This window comes from Haemorhous mexicanus, chromosome 16 (assembly GCF_027477595.1).
Source record: "Haemorhous mexicanus isolate bHaeMex1 chromosome 16, bHaeMex1.pri, whole genome shotgun sequence".
In the NCBI taxonomy this organism is placed as follows: domain Eukaryota; kingdom Metazoa; phylum Chordata; class Aves; order Passeriformes; family Fringillidae; genus Haemorhous; species Haemorhous mexicanus.
In genome coordinates this window covers 5,599,627-5,620,304 of record NC_082356.1, presented here as the reverse complement: position 1 = coordinate 5,620,304, position 20,678 = coordinate 5,599,627, and the positions used below count along the sequence as shown (strand labels likewise).

Here is a 20,678-nt window from a genome sequence, read left to right as displayed (position 1 = left end):
AGGATTGTTCTTCTCCATAGAAAAGAAAGCATGGAACAGTGATTCAACGGTGACATTTGGGGAATCTGTGGGGGATATTGGAGATCCTTTCTGCACCTCATGACCCAACAGGGGCATGACTAATAAAAGCTTCCGGATGCTTCCACTCTGCCATGATGGGAGCCCCTGTGAGTGCCTTGTATATCCCGGCTCTTTGGCAGCTTGGGGACTCCTGGGATGTCACCGTGGAGCCCCCGTGAGTGCCTGTGACAGATCGGTGCCTTTGCAGCCCAAGGTCCCCTGGGATGTCACCATGGAATGGCTGTGACTGCCTCTGACCACAGGGCTCTTTACCATCCCCAGAAAGCCCTGGGAGGTCTCCATGGAGCCCCTGTCTATGCCTGTGACATTCCAGCTCTTGAACAGCCTGGAGACTCTTGGAAAATCCCCATGGAACCCCACTGAGGGCCTGTGACAAATCTGAGCCTTAGCAGGCAACCATCACCAGGATCCATTGCTATGGTCAGTTTCCATGGCAACCATCACCAGCCCCCTGTTGCTATGGTCAGTTTCCATGGCAACCATCACCAGCCCCCTGTTGCTATGGTCAGTTTCCATGGCAACCATCACCAGTCCCCTGTTGCTATGGTCAGTTTCCATGGCAACCATCACCAGTCCCCTGTTGCTATGCTCAGTTTCCATGGCAAACATCACCAGCCCCCTGTTGCTATGCTCAGTCCCTTGGCAGCTCCATGGAGACCCCATGCCATGGGTGGTTGCCATGGACATCAGCTCAGGCCAGCAGCCAGAGACCGTTGCCATGGCAACCATTTGCAGTCCCATCCCCAGCGTCATGGGATCCCAGAATCAGAGAACTGGCTGAGTTGGGAGGGACCTATCAGGATCCTCGATTCCAACTGCTGGCCCTGCACAGGACACCCCAACAATGCCAGCCGGGGCCTGGCAGCGCTGTCCAAATGCTGCTGGAGCTCAGAGAGCCCTGGAACTGGGACCCTTCCCTGGAGAGCCCGGGCAGGGCCCCAGCAGCCTCTGGGGAAAAACCTTTTCCTGAGATCCAACCTAAGCCTGCCCCTACTCGGCTGCAGCCATTCCCTCCACTCCTGTCCCTGGGCACCAGAGGGAAGAGGTTCCCTCAGCCCCAGCCAGGGACCCACTCCCAAGGCTGTTGCCATGGCCACCAGGGCTGGGACCAGCTGGGATGCTCGGTTTTCATGGGCTGTGGTTCAGGAATGGGGTTTCCCAATTTCCTGCTCCGGCTAAAACCACGCTGCCCTCACTGCCCTCTCACCTCCCATGGAAAGCACAAAAGGCAAAGATCCTGGGCTGGAATAAGAATAATTTATTGGCAACAGAAACAAGATGAAGAACAAACAAGAACAGGAACAATATTGATAACAGAAGGGATAAGAAAAACTATTTACAGGGAAAACTACAATATCAACGGCTGGCTCTTCCTGCCCATGTATTTCCTCCTGCCTGGAAAGGACACCCTTCTCCTCAGGGAGAGAGAGAGAGAGAGAGAGTCCCTTTCCTGTCCCTGGCAATGACCTGAGGTGAGAGTGAACGTAATGTCACGGCCACGGCCAGACCCTCATGTTCTTCAATCCCACATCATGCCACTGGCAGGGGCAGGAAAAGGTACAGGTGTCTTTCCAGCATGGATCATGGGGAACACGGTTAACCTGGGCTCTTCCCAACGTGGGACCTCCAATAGGGGATGAAGCTGGAGCAGTGCATGAAGAGCACTGCAGTGGGGGCATTTGAAGGGCTTCCCTTACCAGTGCATCCGTTGGTGTCTGGTCAAGTGACAGCTCTGGGTGAAGCTCTTCCCACACTGGGTGCACTCGTAGGGCCTCTCCCCAGTGTGGATGCGCCGGTGCCTGATGAGGGTGGAGTTGTGCTTGAAGCCCTTCCCACAGTCGGGGCAGCGGAAGGGCCTCTCCTCTGTGTGAATCCGCTCATGAAGGAGTAGACTGGAGCTAGTGTGAAACCTCTTCCCACACTGGGGACACTCGTAGGGCCTCTCCCCAGTGTGGATGCGTTGGTGCCTGACGAGGTGTGAGCTGCAGCTGAAGCCCTTCCCACATTCCCCACACTCGTAGGGCCATTCCCCAGTGTGGATCATCTGGTGGCGGATCAGGTCAGAGCTCTCCCAGAAGCTCTTCCCACACTCCAAGCACTTGTAGGGCTTCTCTTCCATGAGGTTCTGCTGTGGTGATTTGTCCTCCCTGGTCTCCATGCTCAGCTCCTTGTCTGGGGGAGGAAGGACAAGGAGAGGATGGGATTTGCCTCCGTGTCACAGGGAAGGGGAAGGAGATCCCCCCCAGTACAGCCCCAGCAGGACAGCGTCAGCAGCAGGGTTGTCCTGCAGCTGGGGGCCGTGCTGGGCTGGGAGATGGAGCAGGAGAGAGGGGGAAAGGGGCACTGACTTCCTCCTCACCTGCCTGGCTGTCCTCGGGCATTGTGTCAGTTTGAAAAGACAGGTGTATTCTAATGACGGCAGGAGCCTCCCTTGAAAATAGAAAATTTTAACTTCCTCCCTTGGAAATATAATTTTCAAAATAAGGGGCTGTCAAGAAAAGCTATGAGAATAGGAATAACAGTTCTTTAGCAGGAAAATTAAAATTACAAATGCAATAGTACTAAAAAACTACTTACAGAGTCAGAGTACCACCTGACACGCTGTGGGTCAGGGTGTTGGTAGCACTCCCGTTAAATGGTGGCTGCCGTCCTCCCGCAGTGACAGATGTGGTTTTGTTGGAGCAGGGATCCTCTAGAAGGGTGGAGTTCTCCTCTGGAGGTCCAGTGGTGGTATCGATGGGCCTGGTCTTCCTCTGGGATCCAGTGGAGCTGAAAGCTGTTCTTCTGGGAATCCTGTGGGAGAAGGCTGACTCTGTTGTTCTCATTCTCAGTTTATATCCAGGTAGGAATGCTTGGCTCCTCCCTCTGGGCGGAGCACCTCACAATGGGATGATGGAATTTCTAGCAGTCCCGCAGTGACACTCAATGGCCCATTACCAGAAGATATCTCCTCAGAGGGAGGATTCCTTGTGGAAGAGATAAAGTAAACTGCTCAATTAACAGATGATAACTGCCCCACCTTTAACAGCTGGTAATTGTATACATACCCAGCTAAACCTGAGACACTGTTCCAGCCTTGGAAAGCAGGATTTGGTACCAGGACTTGTCAGGGAATGCAACCTTGACTGAAGGCAGAGACAGATTCTCCAGAGCCTGCAGCCAGAAATGGAGAGTTGAGTGATAATAATTTGAACATCTTCTCTTTTGGAATAATTTTCTAATGATTTTTTGCTTTGCCTATGTAATACTTTTGTAATCTTTTTGCAAATTTTCATTATCTAAATTACGCTGTTCCTGAAGTTAAGTTGGTGTCTGTGTCTTTGGTGCTGACCCTGCTCACTGGCGAAACAGGGCCCCATCCTGCCTAAGTCTTACCTGGGAAGACAAAAACCCTCACTCCAAATGTCCCCCCTTCCTCTTTGTTCCCCCACATTATACACTGATCATGATGTCCTGTGGTCTGGGGTGTCCCCGGGGTCAGTTGAGGTCACCTGTCCTGGCTGTGTCCCCTCCCAACCTCCCCCACAGCCCCAGCCCCTCTGCAGCGTGGCCGGACGAGGGGCAGGACAGGCCTTGGCTCAGTGAGAGCTCAGCAAGAACAAAACCATCTCTGCGTGCTCAGCCCTGTGCTCAGCACCCGGCCCCCACATTTCCTCCCCTCCCAGCCCGGACCCCCCTTTCCCACCCCTCTGCAGCACCGGCTGCTGGGTGGGGGGAGCCCCCGATCAGCCCCAGGGGTGGGCAGGGGGCTCAGGGACCCCCTGGTGCGGATCTGTCTCCCCGGCCCGAGCCCCAAATTCCACTCCAGGGGCCGCTGGGCTCTGCTGGTCCGCCTAGCAACCAGTGAGTCATTGGCGAGAAAATCTCTGGTTGGCTGGAAATTGTTTAGTGCGTTCTCTGATTGGCTGGAATTGTGAAAGGCGCTGTGCCCTGGGAGTGTCCCTGGGAGCTGCGGAGTCTGGGCCGGAGCCTTTTCCTCTTTCTTTCTCTCCCTCTGAAACCTCTTCCCTGTTTCTTTCTGTCCCTCTGAGACCACTTTCTTATTTCTACCACTTTCTTATTTCTTTCTCCTCCACCCCCCCACCCGCCCCCCGCCCCAAAGACGTCTTTACTATTTCTCTCTCTCTCTGAGACCTCTTCTGATTTCTTTCTCTCCCTCTCTCCTTCCCAGCCAAGAAAAGATGTTCCTGCCCTTGAAGGCAAAGCTCTTAAGAAGGACCCAAAAGCCAAATGGAGCAAGATCTTACAGTGACATTTCACTGCCAGCCTTTATAACTTCACCCGTGGTTGTTGTAGCTCGTGGATTGGGAATTAAATCAGGGCATGGTCCTTGGTGGGAGCTGCCCTGGGTCAAGAGAGACACTGAGAGGGAAATAGAGCAGGCAGAGAAAGGCAGAAGAGAAAGGAGGACACAAACACAATCAGCTGAGAGGGTGGCACTCTGAAACAGAAACTGGAACTGGCTGAAAATGAGTGGGACAGAAAGAAATAATTTTGTCACTTTATTTCCTATCAGAATACAATTTCCACCCTTTCTCAAAACCTTCTCCTGGTGCCATTCAGCAGGGCTATCAGAAAGGTTTTCATTCTGAGTGGATGTTCCAGGCTGCAGCCACAAGCAAACAGGGAACGGGGATTTTCCTGCTCCTGGGGAGTTTGACATCCTCAGTGGAGGATGAAATAAACAGGGCAGGAGATCTTTCTCCTTTTTAATGCCTTTATTAAAAGTGATCAGCAGAGGATGGGGGGTTGACAGGTCCATGGTTCCCTGCAGTGGCTCCCAGAGAGTGACTCGGAAGAGGAGGAAAGTGCAGCTCTGTCCCCTGGGGGGGGGCAGAGCCGGGAGTCCCTTCCTCACGAGGGCAGTGGGGGTATACCCCGGGTTTGGTTTGGTTTGCCGGTTCAGGAGTCCTGGACCCGACTGACTTTAACCGGGGCGAGGAGTGCCCAAGGTTTTTAGCATCTCTGCTGGCTTCGGACCTTGCCCCTTCTGTCCGAACACCACCTTGACCTCTCAGTTCTGCTTTGGCTCGTCTCTTTTGGGATTTGGTTGGGGTCCCGTCCCATTGCAGGGTTTTGAGATAAATTTTCATGTCTCCTGAGATTCCCCCTCCCTTCCCACAATCCCGGGTTGGGGGGGGGGGGGGGGGGGTTGTCATCCTCTTGGCAGCAGGCAAGGGTGGTACTGAAAAAAATAATTCTCCACAATAGAGGGTTAACGACGATACTCAACAGGTGATTACAACATTTAACCAACAAAGGAACTCTTGGCCAGCGATCAGTTCCCAGCTTAACTTTAAACTCTGCAACCCTTTTCTTAAAAAAAAACGGGTAACTCTATTTAAACCATAACAAAGGAGAGGAAGAGGCACGAGAAGAAAAGGGCAGCTGGGCTTCATCCTTCCACAGGAAAGAGGAGGAGGGAAATCTCTTGTCCTGTCTGCAGCTGCTCCCACAGGGATGTGAGGGCTGATCCCAGAGCCCCAAGGGTCACAGTCAGGGCTGCCCTCAGGGAATGCTCGCCTGGTATTGAGGGGCAGCGTGGGAGCATCTGGATCTTGGAGCACCCAGCTGCCCCCGGTGTTTGGAGGTACCTGAGGAGGGCTGGGACAATGCCAGGGGCATCCTGCAGTGACATCCCCCTGTCCTGTTCTGTGTGACCCTGATCCTGGTCTCAGTCTCACTCCACATTTAGACACACTCACAGTTCTGTATTTAATCCCATCCCAGTGCCAGACTCGTCTAGCCCCAGACCCAATCCCAACCCCAGCCCTAAAGCCAATCCCATGCCTAGCCTTAACCCCAATCCCAGCTCTAATCCAAATCTCAGCCCCAAATCCAAGCTCAGCTCCAATTCCAGCCCCCTCCTAAATCCTCAGCCCCAAACCAAATCCCAGGTTCAGCCCTTCTGGGGGTTTGGGGGTGTCTCTGTCCCTCTGACCCTGATGGATGTTTGTGTGGGGTCACACCAGGGCTGAGAGGGACAGAGCCCCCCCGCCCCAGCCTCCCCAGGTGTGAGAAGGTCGGAGAGCCCCTCCAGCCCCGAGCACCCTCAGCGGTGAGAGGGACACAGAGCCCCTGGTCCCCAGCCCTGCACAGGCATTCCCTGAGGCCAGAGGGATGGAGACCCCCCGAGCTTCCCCCAGGGCGAGGGGACAGAGACCCCTGAGCATCCCTGTGCTGAGAGGGACAGAGACTGCCCCTGAGACAGGGGTGAGGGGGAGGGAGACCCCCCCAGGAATTCCCTGGAGTGAGAATGATGGAGAGACCCCCTGGGGAATGGCCTGGGGTGACAGGGACATGCCCTGGGGAATAGCCTGGGGTGAGAAGGACAGGGACACCCCCTGGGGAATGGCCTGGGGTGACAGGGACAAACCCCCCAAGCCCCTCCCAAGCATCCCCAAAGGCGAGAGGCACAGAGACCCCTCGAGCATCCCCTGGGCCCTGGAAAAAATAAACTCAGGAAAAATCAAACTTAACTCTGCATAAAATACTTTGATGAATATTTGATTTTCCCACAAGTCACATTTGATGAAAATGCAAGAACATCCCAAACATGAATAAACCAACAACAGAAGCAATGATGATGGCAATTCCAAGTTTCATTGGTTCCTGCACAGCTCCAGCTCAGCTGCTAGTAGGTTCCAATAAAAGAAAAGGGGAAATTTGGCCCTATACAGATTATTAAAAGGAAGGGGAAGCTCTGTGTAGCTGTCACAAAGGTGACAGGGAGAAAGAGAAAAATGATTCTCACATTTGGCAAAGCCCCCGAGCCTGTGAATTCTGGAGTTTTTGGGAATTAAGCTACTTGAGCTGGGCTTCTTATGGGACTTTTTGCAGCCTTGTGTTCCTTACCATGGGGTGAACGAACCTTGTCAGTCTTGCTGGTATCATTTGCTCCCTTTCCTCCAGAAGAACAACAAAATATTTTCTTTACACTGGCCACCCACAACAGCCATTTTCCTCATCAGTTCTCCCATTAGTCGCTCTGAGGAAACAGCGTCCAAGTTTCCAGGAGTTCCTCCAGTAGAGCCACGACCTCCTCAGAGGAGGGAACCATGCTGTTGTCAAAGGCACATGGGGTCAGAGAACAGTGCCTAAACTCACTGTCTCAAAATAATATTGCAAACTGGTTAAGAATATTGATAGAGAGATGCCTCTGCTCCGATTAAGGTGTTAATGAGACCAAATCCAACATGGATTTTATTGAACAGTAAATGTGAGGTAGAGAGAGAGATAGAAAGAAAGAGAAAAGGGGGGAGAACAAGGGAGTGACAGGGACAGAGACCACCCCTGGGGCAGGGCAAGTGTGACATTGTCCCCTGTGTGTGTGGCCTTCCTGGGGTGGAGGTTTTACACCTGAGCCAGTCTGGGTAAGGGGGGTGGTGCTCACCCCTCCCCGAGCAGGGATTACCCCACTGTTTCAGGTTGCAATGTAAGATGTAACCAAAAACATGTTTTCAATCACCATCTCCACAAACTGCTATAAACAGGCGGGGCAGAGTTCTTTATCTCTTCCATGACTCACCCCTGATAATGCCCTCCAGGGGAGATATCTTCTGTGAATGGGCCATTGAGTGCCACTGCAGGACTGATGAAATTACATCCCCCCATTGTGGGATGCTCCACCCAGGGGGAGGAACCAAGCATTCCTACCTGGATATAAACTGAGGCTTGCAACACCAGGAGCACCTTGCCTACTGCATTCCCAGAGGACAAGAGCTCCATAACCACCCCTGGACCTTCAGAGGAAGACCAGACCCTTCTACAGGATCACTGCTTGGACAGAATCACGTTAATCACTCCAACAGGACTGCAGCCACCATTTAATGGGACTGCTACCGGCTCCCTGACCAACAGGGTGTCGGGTTATATCCTGACTCTGTCAGTTTAAGGCAGTCTTTCTGTATCATTGCCTTGATCTTAATTTTCTTATTAAATTGTAATTCTTGCTTAGACTCTCCCACAGGTTTGCCCTTAAACCAGTACAAAACTCAATGTTCTCATCCCTTGTTTTCCTCCCAAAACAGGATATCTCATTCCCAAACGTTCGCCAGATAGAGGAGGAGGCTGCGAGGAAGATGAGGATGCCCCAGGACACCCAGGCAGGTGAGGAGGAAGTCAGTGCCCCTTTTCCCCTCTTTCCTGCTCCATCTCCCAGCCCAGCATGGCCCCCAGCTGCAGGACAACCCTGCTGCCAATGATGTCCTGCCGGGGATGCACTGGGGGGAATCTCCTTCCCCTTCCATCTGGCACACAGGCAAGTCCATCCTCTCCTTGTCCTTCCTCCCCCAGGGAAGGAGCTAAGGATGGTGATCAGGGAGGACCAATCCCTACAGCAGAACCACATGGAAGAGGTGGTTTTGAGCGGCTCCATGGCACAGGAATCCAACATGGAGGAAATGCTAGAGAGATCCCCCATGAGGAGGGGCTACCAACCCAGCCCAGGGTGCTCTGAGGAGGAAAGACCTGCCCTGAGCCAGGAAGGTGGACAGAGCTTCAGCCAGAGCTCGGACCTGGTGGTCCATGAGCAGCTTCTTGATGGGGAGAAGCCCCACAAGTGCTTGGAGTCTGGGAGGAGCTTCAGGCAGAGCTCTGACCTTATCCAGCACCAGATGATCCACACCAGGGAATGGCCCTACGAGTGTGGGGAGTGTGGGAAGGGCTTCAGCTACAGATCCACCCTTCTGACCCACCAACGCATCCACACTGGAGAGAGGCCCTACGAGTGTCCCGAGTGTCAGAAGAGGTTTCACACCAGCTCCACTCTTGCCAGGCACCAGTGCATTCACAAAGAGGAGAGGCCCTTCCGCTGCCCTGACTGCAGGAAGGGCTTCAAGCGCAACTCCCACCTCGTCAGGCACCAACGCATCCACACTGGGGAGAGGCCCTATGAGTGTCCCCAGTGTGGGAAGAGGTTTCACACCAGCTCCAATCTCCTCCTGCATGAGCGCATTCACGCAGAGGAGAGGCCCTTCCACTGCCCTGACTGTGGGAAGGGATTCAAACACAACTTCAGCCTCGTCAGGCACCGGCGCATCCACACTGGGGAGAGGCCCTACAAGTGCCCCACTTGTGGGAAGAGCTTCACCCAGAGCTCTGACTTGACCAGACACCAATGGAATCACCGGTAAGGGAAGCCCTGCCAATGCCCCAACTGCAGAAGAGTTTCATGCCCAGCTCCAGCTTCATCGCCTATTGGAGAACCCACATTGGGAGTAACGCTGGTGATCCATGTTCCCCATGACCTGTGCTGGGAAGACACCTGTCCGTGTTCTTGCCCCTGCCAATGACATGACATGGGATTGAAGCACATGTGGGTCTGGCCGTGGCCGTGACATTACATTCACTCCCACCTCAGGTCATTGCCAGGGACAGGAAAGGGACTGTCTCTCCCCGAGGAGAAGGGTGTCCTTTCCAAGGGGAAATACGTTGCTGGGAAGAGCCAGGCAGTTGTGTTGTAGTTTTCCCTGTAAATATTTTTTCTTATCCCATATATTATCTGTATTGTTTCTGTTCCTATTTGTTCTTTATCTTGTTGCTGTTCCCAATAAATTGTTCTTATCACAGCCTGAGATCTTTGCCTTTTGTGCTTTCCATAGAAGGCGGGAAGGCAGCAAGTGGCAGCACAGTTTTAGCGGGAGCAGGAAATTGGGGAATCCCCCTCCTGAACCCCAGCCAGTGGAAACCGAGCATCCCAGCTGGTCCCAGCCCTGGTGGCCATGGCAACAGCCTTGGGAGTGGGTCCCTGGCTGGGGCTGTGGGAACCTCTTCCCTCTGGTGCCCAGGGACAGGAGTGGAGGGAATGGCTGCAGCTGAGTCGGGGCAGGCTTAGGTTGGATGTCAGGAAAAGGTTTTTCCCCAGAGGCTGCTGGGGCCCTGCCCAGGCTCTCCAGGGAAGGGTCCCAGTTCCAGGGCTCTCTGAGCTCCAGCAGTGTTTGGACAGTGCTGCCAGGCCCCGGCTGGCATTGTTGGGGTGTCCTGTGCAGGGCCAGCAGTTGGAATCGAGGATCCTGATGGGTCCCTCCCAACTCATCCAATTCTGTGGTTCTGGGTTCCCATGACCCTGGGGATGGGACTGCAAATGGTTGCCATGGCAACGGTCTCTGGCTGCAGGCCTGAGCTGGTGTCCATGGCAACCACCCCTGGCATGGGGTCTCCATGGAGTTGCCAAGGGACTGAGCATAGCAACAGGGGGCTGGTGATGGTTGCCATGGAAACTGACCAAAGCAACAGGGGGCTGGTGATGGTTGCCTGCTGAGGATCAGATTTGTCACAGGCCCTCAGTGGCGTTCCATGGGGACTTTCCAAGTGTCTCCAGGCTGTTCAAGAGCTGGAATAGCACAGGCATAGACAGGGGCTCCATGGAGCCCTCCAAGGGGTTTCTGGGGGTGGTAAAGAACCCTGTGGTCAGAGGCAGTCACAGCCATTCCATGGTGACATCCCAGAGGACCTTGGGCTGCAAAGGCACCGATCTGTCACAGGCACTCACAGGGGTTCCACGGTGACATCCCAGAAGTGCCCAGGCTGCCAAAGAGCCGGGATGTTCCAGATACTCCCAGGGGTTCCTGTCATGGGCACAGTGGGAGCTTCAGGCAAAGTTTATTAGAGAAGGTCCTGTTGGGTCACGAGGTGCAGAAAGGATCCCCAATAGCCCCCACAAATCCCCAAATGTCACCGTTTAATCAGAGATGACACAGACTCAGATCAGAAGGCTAAGGGCTAAAAGCCACCCATTTTTTCAATCCTCTTCTTTTATATCTTGGTTTGCTACAGGTGGACCTCACTGATCATTTAATCAACACATTTCACATGTCTGGCCAATTAAGACAACACCCTTCAGTAAACAAATTTATGGTAAAAAGCCAACTTATTACAAACATTGTCAGGGCACCAGTTATTCATGTTTGTTTTACGCTGAGCCCTTCTGGGGGCTCCCTGGATGGGGGAGACCCTCCTATAGCAGTTCTGTCGCAGGTAAAAGGAGATGAATGGGATCTTTTTGGTCTTTGGCTTCTTTATTGTTTATTGTTATCTAAAGTTTTTTATGCTGTGCACACCAGGCTCAGCACGCTGGAAAAGCACTGCAAAATGGCTCTAAAATGTACGGTTTCAAGTTCTTTTAAAGTTGTCTCATCCAATTAACTCTTAAAAAGTACATTATTTCTACTTAACTACCAATAACTCATCCCTTGACTGTCCACATAACCTCTGCACTGTGCTTTCCTTGACCAATCACCCTGTGCCACAAACACTGCAGAAAATGGAGTAGATGAAAAGACAAGGACTACACCCAAATTCCTCCATCTTGCTTCCTATCTATCTCCACCATACTAAAAATCCCAAAACCTAAATTTCTCACCCAAGTGACATACTTTACTACCCTCTAATCTATTTCACACTTTGGTAAAGTCTAATCTATCTCAAAGAATTGGAAGTCCTCTCCATGGGCAAAGGTTAAAGGCAGCATTTCTCTGGGGGTCAGGACCCCTCAGAGCAGACAGAGAAATATTCCCTGTGCCCTGGATTCCCACATGTTTAACCAAAAATCCCTTAACCCTTAATGAAACAAATGAAAACCTCTTGTTCGTTACAAAATAGAAATTGTGGTTAAGTGCCTGTTTGATTCATGTAGCTTGCACAATTGCTTGCACAATTTTTTTTCTTGCATAATCGCGTGGTAATCATAAGATCTTAAGTAAGCTTTATAAAAAAAAAAAAAGGTGAAGCTTTTTACTAAATATGGAATCAGGTCAAAGGACATAACCGAGGAAGACTACCAAGACCTTCATCATCAACCACCAGGAGGCGAGAGAAGACCCCCTAGCAACAATCAATGCAGGCGCAGAGTACTTCAAGATGACATAGCAGTCCGGAAGCATTAAGAACCTAAAAAGGGGGGTCCTTGGGGATGAGGGCGCGGCAGTTGGTGGAGCGGAGACTCCCCTGCCGTCCAGCGCTGAAGCTTTTGCTTATGCTGTATGCCTTAAATTAATAAATTCAAATTGGAAATTTCACTCCTTTTGAGTCCATTCATAACACTTAACATGTGAAGTTACCCAAAAACGTTCCAGGTAAGCAGGATTAGAAGGAAAAGAAATGGAGAACAACAGAAAGACAGAAGACTTAGAGAAAGGCACACACATGGACACCAACTGCTTGGGTTCAAGCACCACCAACAGAGGAACCCCAAGAGAAGGCAGGATCCAGACCACGCGCAGACCTCAGGCTCTGGCTTTTAACCTCCTGGGCCTTCATGGGCCCGCCCTGGGGTGGGACTGCCAGCTGCTTGTCCAGTCAGAGTCAGGGTAGGCAGGTGCTTCTAGTGTGTGATTGATTGATTGATTGACTGACTGACTGACAGCTTGGCCAATCAGAGTTGGGTTGGCACAGCCTGTTGTGTGATTGACTGACAGATTGGCCAATCAGAGGCTGTGTAAGCACAACCTGTTGTGTGATTGATTCATTCATTCATTCATTTATTCATTGATTCATTGACAGATGGGCCAATAAGAGCTGGGTTTGCAATGCCCCTGCTGTGTGATTGACAGCTCTGCCAGGCCAGGGCTGGGGGCAGGGCTCTGTCCCACCACAAACCAAGGCCTGACCCGGCCCTGGCCCCACATGGGCATTCCGAGCATCCCAAGGTGTCTCAGGACAGTGATCTCATCCAGCCTCTGACAGCGACCACAGTGACACTGCGGAACCTCATGGAACCATGGGTCAGCTGTGACAATGCGGGTCCAAGGACACCACGGTGACACTACGGAACCTCCTGGAACCAAGGAGCCATGGTGAAACTGTAGTGCCTGACGGAATCAAGGGGACCATTGTGAAACTCAGGGGCCCCAAGGAGCCAAGGGTCCATGGTGACCTTGTGCAGCCCAGAGTGTCACAGAGGAGTCACTGTGACACAGCGAGGGCCCATGGAGCTGAGGGGCCATGGTGACATATCAGGGCTTTGTGAAAACATGAAGCAACACTGCAAGGTGACACTGCAAGGCCTCATGGAAGCACGGGGCCATTGTGACACTACAGAAGCAAGAGGGACACTGTGACACTACAGGGCCTCATGGAACCAAGGAGACCATTGTGACACGATGGGGTCACACAAAACCAAGGGAACATGGAACAGATCTGGCTGGCTGGGCCTTCTGGGGACACCTGACAGGTACAGCTGACCTTGGCATGTCGAGGGCTGCTTCTCATCTACCCCTGAAGCAAAGGGCCTCTGGGCTTTCCTTCCTATGGGAGAGAACTGTCCTCCTCCAGGGGCCCATTGCCAAAATTAGGATTCCTCCTCCAAATTTCCTTATATGCAAAGATTGTTCCCAGATGAAATCAGCTAGGAGTGACAGATCTGACTGCCTTGGCTATCTGGGGCCACCTCTCATCTGCCTTTGAAACACTGGGACCATGTGCTTTTCTTTCCTATGGGAAAAAACATCCATCTTGACCAGGGACCCATGGCCAAAATTGAGCATCTGTCTCCAGAATTGTCTACATGCAAGCTCCCAGACAAAAGCTGCCAGGACTGAAGTCTGGCTGGCCTTGGCTTCCTGAGGGCTGGCACTCATCTGGCTCTGAAATACTCAGGCTCTGTGCTTTCCTTCCTCATGAAAAGAACTGTTTTTCCTGTCCAGGCATGCATGGCCAAAATGGAGATTCCACCTCCAAAATGCCCTATGTCCAAGGATAGACCCTAGACAAAAGGCACCAGGAGAGACAGGTCTGGCTGGCTTGGTCTAAGGGTGGCCACCTCTCATCTTCCAGAACACTTGGACTTTGCGCTTTTCTTTCCTACAGGAAAGAACCATCCATCTTGATCATGTGCCTATGGCCAAAACAGGGATTCCACCTCCAAAACTCTGAATATCCAAGGATTGCTCCCAAGTAAAAGCTGCCAGGACAGAAGGGTCTGGCTGCCCTTGGCCTCTTGGGGGCTGTCTCTCACCTGCTTTTGAAACACTGGGGCTCGGGTGCTTTCCTTCCTATGGGAAGGAACTGTCCTTTTACTCAAGGTGTGTGTGGTCGAAATTAAGATTTCTCCTCCCAAATTCCATATATCCAAGGATTCCTCCATGACAAAAGCTGCCAGGACAAACAGGTCTGCCTGGCTTGGCCTCCCAGGGGCCACCTGACAGGTCTGGCTGATTTTGGAATGTCAAGGGCTGCCTCTCAGCAGCTCCTGAAGCACTGGGGCTCCATGCTTTCTTTGCTATGGAAAAGAACCGTTCTTCTTTTCAGATGCTAATCACCAAAATTTGTATTCTCCCTAAAAAATTTCCTTTATGCAAGGGTATCTCTCAGAACAAAACCTGCCAGCTCCGGCTGGCCCTGGCCTCTGGTGGCCGCCTCTCATCTGCCACTGAAACACTGGGGCACTGTTCCTTCCTTCCTGGGGAAAAGAACCAGCTTTCATGTCCAAGGGCCATGTACAAAATTAGCATTTGGCCTCCCAAATTCTGTATATCCAAGGATTGCTCCCAGACAAAAGTACCCAGGACAGACAGGTCAGGCTGGTCTTAGCCTCTGGTGATTTTCTTAGACTATGAGCTGAATGTTTTCACTTGAAAACACCCTGGAGAGCACCCAAAAAATCTCCCAAGGTGGGATTTTGACATGTCGGACACATAACCAATCCATATAAACAAAGGAGCTCTGTGCTCTGTGCTGTTGTGGTTGCTCTTCTCTTAGAACATCATGGAAGTGAAGTTCTAAGAGAAGCTGCTAGCAGTTTCCTCCTTCTCTGACAGAAAAACAATCATTATTAGCTTTGAGAACTGACAAGGTGTTAAACCATTAAGGAAACTGTACACACCTCTGAGAAGACACATGTTAAAGACAAGAAAGCCTGAGAGGGTCTCTTTCGCTTCCAGCTGGCAGAGAGGTAACAAGGCTTACCCAGCTCCATCTCAGCCAGGGCAGCCCAGGCGGCTCCTGCCGTGGGGCCGGGCCCCTTCCCAGGGACCCCGCCAGGCCCCATCGGCTGCCGGGCAGGGCAGGGGAGGCCGCGGGGCCGAGGCCGGGCCGGGCCATGGCTGCAGTTCCAACATCTGGGCACTGCTGAGCCCTGCCCCGCCGCCAGCCCGGGCCGAGCCAGGATCCGCCGGGCCCCAGGAGCAGCCCCGGGCCGGGCCGGCTCGGCCAAGGTTCTGCCACCGTTGGGGTTCGCCCACAACCCCCGGGCAGGGGGAGGAGAAGCCATCGGCCCCCTGTCACTGACATGTTTTATGAAAAATCATTTCCTTAGGATTTTTCCCTCCTGAGAAGCTGAGAGGCCTCAGGAACAAACTGTAAACAGTTCTTATCTGCTGCTGTGGAATGCAACAGGGGGAATCTGTGATTGGTCTCATCTGGTTGTTTCCAGTTAAGGGCCAATGACAGATCACCTCTGCAGAATGTCTCGGTCAGAGGCAAGCCTTTGTTGTTCATTCCTTTTCTATTCTTAGCTTAGCCTTCTGATGAAATCTCTTCTTCTGTTCTTTTAGTATAGTTTTAATATATTATCTATCATAAAATAATAAATCAAGCCTTCTGATACATGGAGTCCACTTTCTCGTCTCTTCCCTCATCCTGGGACCCTTGTGGACAATACTACAAATGGTGACCCTGAGTGAAAAAAGGAGCACCACCACAAAAGGTGAACACCGAGGACAGAACTGACAGATGGTGCCTCGAGTGAAGAAATCACCACAATTGGACCCTGAGTGAAGAAGAATGCTTCATTTGGTAAGCCCAGAGGAGCATTGCTACATTTTTGTAAACCCCGAGTGTGTGGCATTGATGGTCACCTACACAAGTGATCACCAAAGTGGCTTCTAGCCAGGAGCTGAAGAACTGAAGATCCTGAAATTGGACAGAGTTCACAGCCGAGGCTGGCCACAGAGAGAACCTTTTGAAAAGTCTCCGAGACAAGATGTCCAGAAGTCTTCGCAGCACAGAGCAGCCTGCTGAAGCCCAGAGGACACTGTCACAAGGTTCTGTTTACACTTCCCTTCCTGAAAATGCTTCCCTTCTTACAAGGCAGATTCGGATGCGGACAAGGGTGCCTATGGAGGCGGAGGTTCCATTCTCTCCTTCAGAGGAGAATCTTATTGGCCTCTGGCAAAAATGCGGTCATGAGGACAGAGTTCCTATGCTGAAGATACATTTCTATGAGTTATTTAGGTGGGCAAAGCACCATGGCTTTTTTACTGATGTGCTGTATGCCCTTGATTCATACATATGGGAATGCATGGAATTAATTATCCAAGACCTTTTTTACCGGGGACTTGGATTTCCTTGGGTTTATCCGTCATTCAGAACTCTCTTCCCAGTTTTGAAACGGAAAGTGTCTGCATATCAGTGGATTGCGGATTGCCGAGGTATGGCTCCCTTCTCGCTGGCGCTGGCAAGAGAGGAACCTGTGCAAAATCACGGCCTGCAGGTTCCCAGCGCCCCCGAATCAGGGCGGGGGGGCGAAGCTTTGCCTGCAGCAAAGTTTTTTTCTGCGCCTTTGGAGCATGCTCCGACGGAACCGCCTCCCCCGCCTCGCTGCTCTCAGGGGGGAGGTGAGTTGGCTCCACCGCCCGAGCCGGAGCCGCGGGCCCCACCCCAACCCGCCCCGCAGGAGGTGCCAGTCCCCGCGGCCCCTCCCGCGGCACCGCCTCAGCCCGGACCGGACCCGTCGCCTCCAGCGGAGTTTGTCGGCGTTCCCGTGGCAGAAGCACCGCCTCCCGGGGCTTCGCCCGAGTTGCTAGGCGACACACTCGACAGTAATCGCCAAGAGCTCTCGACTGCGCTGCCGCTCCCGAAGCAAAGTGAGACAACAGTGCAGGCGGCACCGGTGGGCGCGGGCCCCGCGCCCCTGCCGCCCCCCGCGGCTGTCCCGCCGCCTCCCGTGTCGGCTCCGCCGGCTTTGCTGTCTGCGCCTGCGCTGCAGCTTCCGGTACCCGGAGAAGACGCGGCTGCTGTCCCCAGCCCGGCGGGGGATGTGCTCCCCCCGGCTTTGCAGCCCCCACCAACCACCACGGCGGCCCCGCTTTCATCTGCCATGCCGGTGGAGTAGGCCGAGGTTGAGAACCACCAAGCAGAACCATCATTGGAGCCGCCCGTGGCCCCGCCGCCCCTCGCGGCGGCCACCGCGGCGCCTGCGATCAGCCTGGATTCCCCCCCGAGCTTTTCGGGCTGTCCCGAGGCTGCCCCTGCGGGGGGAGCTGGGACAGGGGAAGGGGATGCCGGTCTGCCCCTCCGTGGGGGGGTTGTGGCTCGACAGCTGATTGCGGGCTCAGCCCGTCTGCCTGCTTTCAAACTCAGCGTTTTTCGCGGGCCGATTCGGGTTTGGTTCGGAGGTTCCCGTTGGGGGTTGGAATGCCTGACTCCCCCCGCGCACCCCAGCACCGTGGGGGAGGTGGCTCCTGAGCGTTCTGCCTCTGGTCCCAGCCTGGTGGGAGTGGTACCGAGGGGCAGAAAGGAGGAACACCCTTTGCATTGGTGTTGCAGAGGCAGGAGAAACAGCGGAAAGTGAGCATCGCTCACTTGCTCTGGGGACAAAGCATCCCCAGATCTATGGTGATGATCCCTGGGAAAGCTTCTCTTCCCCAGCTGCTGGTGTGCACCGGTTCAGAGGGGAGGAAGGGTTCGGTCACTCGTGCTGCCCAGGCATTGGCAGCAGAGTGCCGGGTTGTGAGACCACAGAGCCCGCTCCATGGGCCAGGTCTGGGCCATTTGGCTCGGTTCCTTGGGCCAGGGCCTCCGCCCGGCCAGCGGCTGTTTGGTTTGGGGGCTTTGCTTCCCCCGTCAGGACCTATGCCACCGTTCTGTAGGCCAGGTCTGGGATCCCTGATCCTTCCACGAGGACCTGGGCCACCGTTCTGTGAGCCAGGTCTGGGGTCCCTGTTCCTTCCACGAGGGCCAGGGCCCCCGCAGAGCCTCAGTGGCTCCTCTCTGCTGCTGCTCTTTCAGACACAAAAAAAAAAAAAAAAAAAAAAAACAAAAAAACAAAAAAAAAATTAAATAAAAAGAGTTGAAAGAGCTAGCAGCACAAAAAGCATTGAAAAGCCAAAATTTTGCAAGCCTGTTTCAGAACCAAAAGGGACTTTCAGCGATGTCAAAGAGGAACATCTTCAGTTTGGACTTTTCCTGAAACTCAGCTGTTTGGACTTGAAGCAATGCACTTTCTTTGCACTTTTTTTGCATTTTCTTATATCTTAAGATTGTTTTGGTGATGTGATGGAATTTGGTGTCTTGCAGGTGAAGAATCTCCCTGATGGTTCCACACCAGCATTTGACTGATGTTTTGATTGGCAACACTAAGCCTCTCAGGTGCTTGTTCTTTCCTCTGCATGGCCCAGCAGACAAAATTGCAAACACTTTTCTTTTTAATTTATTTAAAATAAAAAGGGTGAGATGTCACCGACATGTTTTATGAAAAATCCTTTATTTAGGATTTTTCCCTCCTGAGAAGCTGAGAGGCCTCAGGAACAAACTGTAAACAGTTCTTATCTGCTGCTGTGGAATGCAACAGGGGGAATCTGTGATTGGTCTCATCTGGTTGTTTCCAATTAAGGGCCAATGACAGATCACCTCTGCAGAATGTCTCGGTCAGAGGCAAGCCTTTGTTATTCATTCCTTTTCTATTCTTAGCTTAGCCTTCTGATGAAATCCCTTCTTCTGTTCTTTTAGTATAGTTTTAATATATTATCTATCATAAAATAATAAATCAAGCCTTCTGATACATGGAGTCCACTTTCTCGTCTCTTCCCTCATCCTGGGACCCTTGTGGACAATACTACACCTTCCTTCCTTCCTTCCTTCCTTCCTTCCTTCCTTCCTTCCTTCCTTCCTTCCTTCCTTCCTTCCTTCCTTCCTTCCTTCCTTCCTTCCTTCCTTCCTTCCGCGCTTCCTTCCGCGCTTCGGCGCTTCCGCACTTCCTTCCGCACTTCCTTCCTTCCGCACTTCCATCCTTCCGCACTTCCTTCCTTCCACACTTCCTTCCGCACTTCCGTACATCCGCACTTCCGCACTTCCTTCCACACTTCCTTCCTTCCTTCCTCCCTTCCTCCCTCCCGCTCTACAGGCTGGGGACAGAGTGGCTGTCAGGCACTGACAGGGACCTGAGGGCACCGATGGGCAGCAGGCTGGACATGAGCCAGCAGTGTGCCCAGGTGGCCAAGAAGGCCAAGGCTCCTGGCCTGGATCAGGAATGGTGTGGCCAGCAGGAGCAGGGCAGTGATTCTTCCCCTGTGCTCAGCATTGCTTGGGCAGCACCTCGAGTGTTGTGTCCAGTTCTGAGCCCCCAATTTAGGAAGGACATGGAGGGGCTGGAGCATGTCCAGAGAAGGGCAACAAGGCTGGGGAGGGGTCTGGAGCACAAGTCCTGTGAGGAGTGGCTGAGGGAGCTGGGGTTGTTTATCCTGGAGAAGAGGAGGCTCAGAGGAGACAAGGCGGTGTCAGGGCACAGGTTGGACCTGATGATCTCCATGGCCTGTTCCACCCTTGCTGATTCTGTGATTCTCTGAAAGCACTCTTGGAGCAGTTGCAGGATGAGCCTTGAGCCTTCTCTTCAGAAGCTCCAGCAGCCCAGGTCCCTCAGCTTCTCCTGCCAGGCCCAAAGCCCATCCTGTCAGTCCTGCAGAGCCTCTGCAGCTCCTCCTCATTGCCCAGAACAGGGAGCCCCAGAGCCAGACACAGCAGCCCAGATGTGCCCCCCTGGCTCCTAGTGCCTCTGGCAAGGGAGCAGCAGGAGGCACTGCAGGAGCCTGCAGACAATTCCTGCAGCACTTGTAGGATGATCCTGCTCCCCAAGGTACGTTCCCATGGTGCCAAGTCAGGAACTGCAATGGGGAGTGGGCCCAGAGAGGGAAGGGCAAACAGGGATGGGCTGTTTGCAGGGGAGGGAACAGGGGTGGGCAATGAGAAGAAATTTGTAGCAGGAAGAGTAAGGAAAGCAAAGGTGAAGCCAAGGAAATGCTCAGGGCAGTTTGGGGGTGGCTGCCAGGCAGCCCTGGCTCTGAGCAACAGCATCTGCAGTGGGACAGGAAACTCCCAGCTGATGGGAACAAACTTTCTGGCTGAGTGCAGAAGTCAGGACAAAGCTGAGGGGTTTCCCTGGTGTCCCCCAGCCCTTCCTGGCCCCAGGGGCTGATGGCATTTGTGCTCCCTCAGGTTCATGTCCCCACACCAACACCATGGGGGTGCTCCCCCTGCTCTGTGCAATGCAAACAGGGGCTCCTGAGCCAGTGCTGCCATGTCTGTGCCTGCAAGGATGGGGCACTTTTGTGAGCTGGGGGAGAGGCCAGGGCTGCAGAGGGGGGATGTTGTTGGCAGCTCCATGAGGACGCTCTGGGACGCTGCCCTGGGCTGTCCAGCGCACTGGGGATGGATCAGCCCCTGCTCTGCTGCTCCTTCCCATCTCCCCCAGGGCCCTTGCAGAGCACCAGCCATGCTGTTTGCCCCCAGCCTGCCCACGGCCACCCTGGGGCTGCTCACGGGGGTTTTCTGTGCTGAGCATTGTTCCTGGCCGTGTTCTTGAGAGAGCCTGGGCAAGGAGCCTGGAGCCCCCAGGGCCTGGCCTGAGGCGTCAGCGCTGCCCCAGCAGTGCCCATGGCCTGTCC

General features: G+C 53.4%; 1 pseudogene; it reads right to left on the bottom strand.

Annotated features, from left to right (window-relative positions):
- Positions 1–20,678, bottom strand: part of LOC132334711 (zinc finger protein 850-like) — a 209,251-nt pseudogene that overhangs the window by 49,376 nt on the left and 139,197 nt on the right.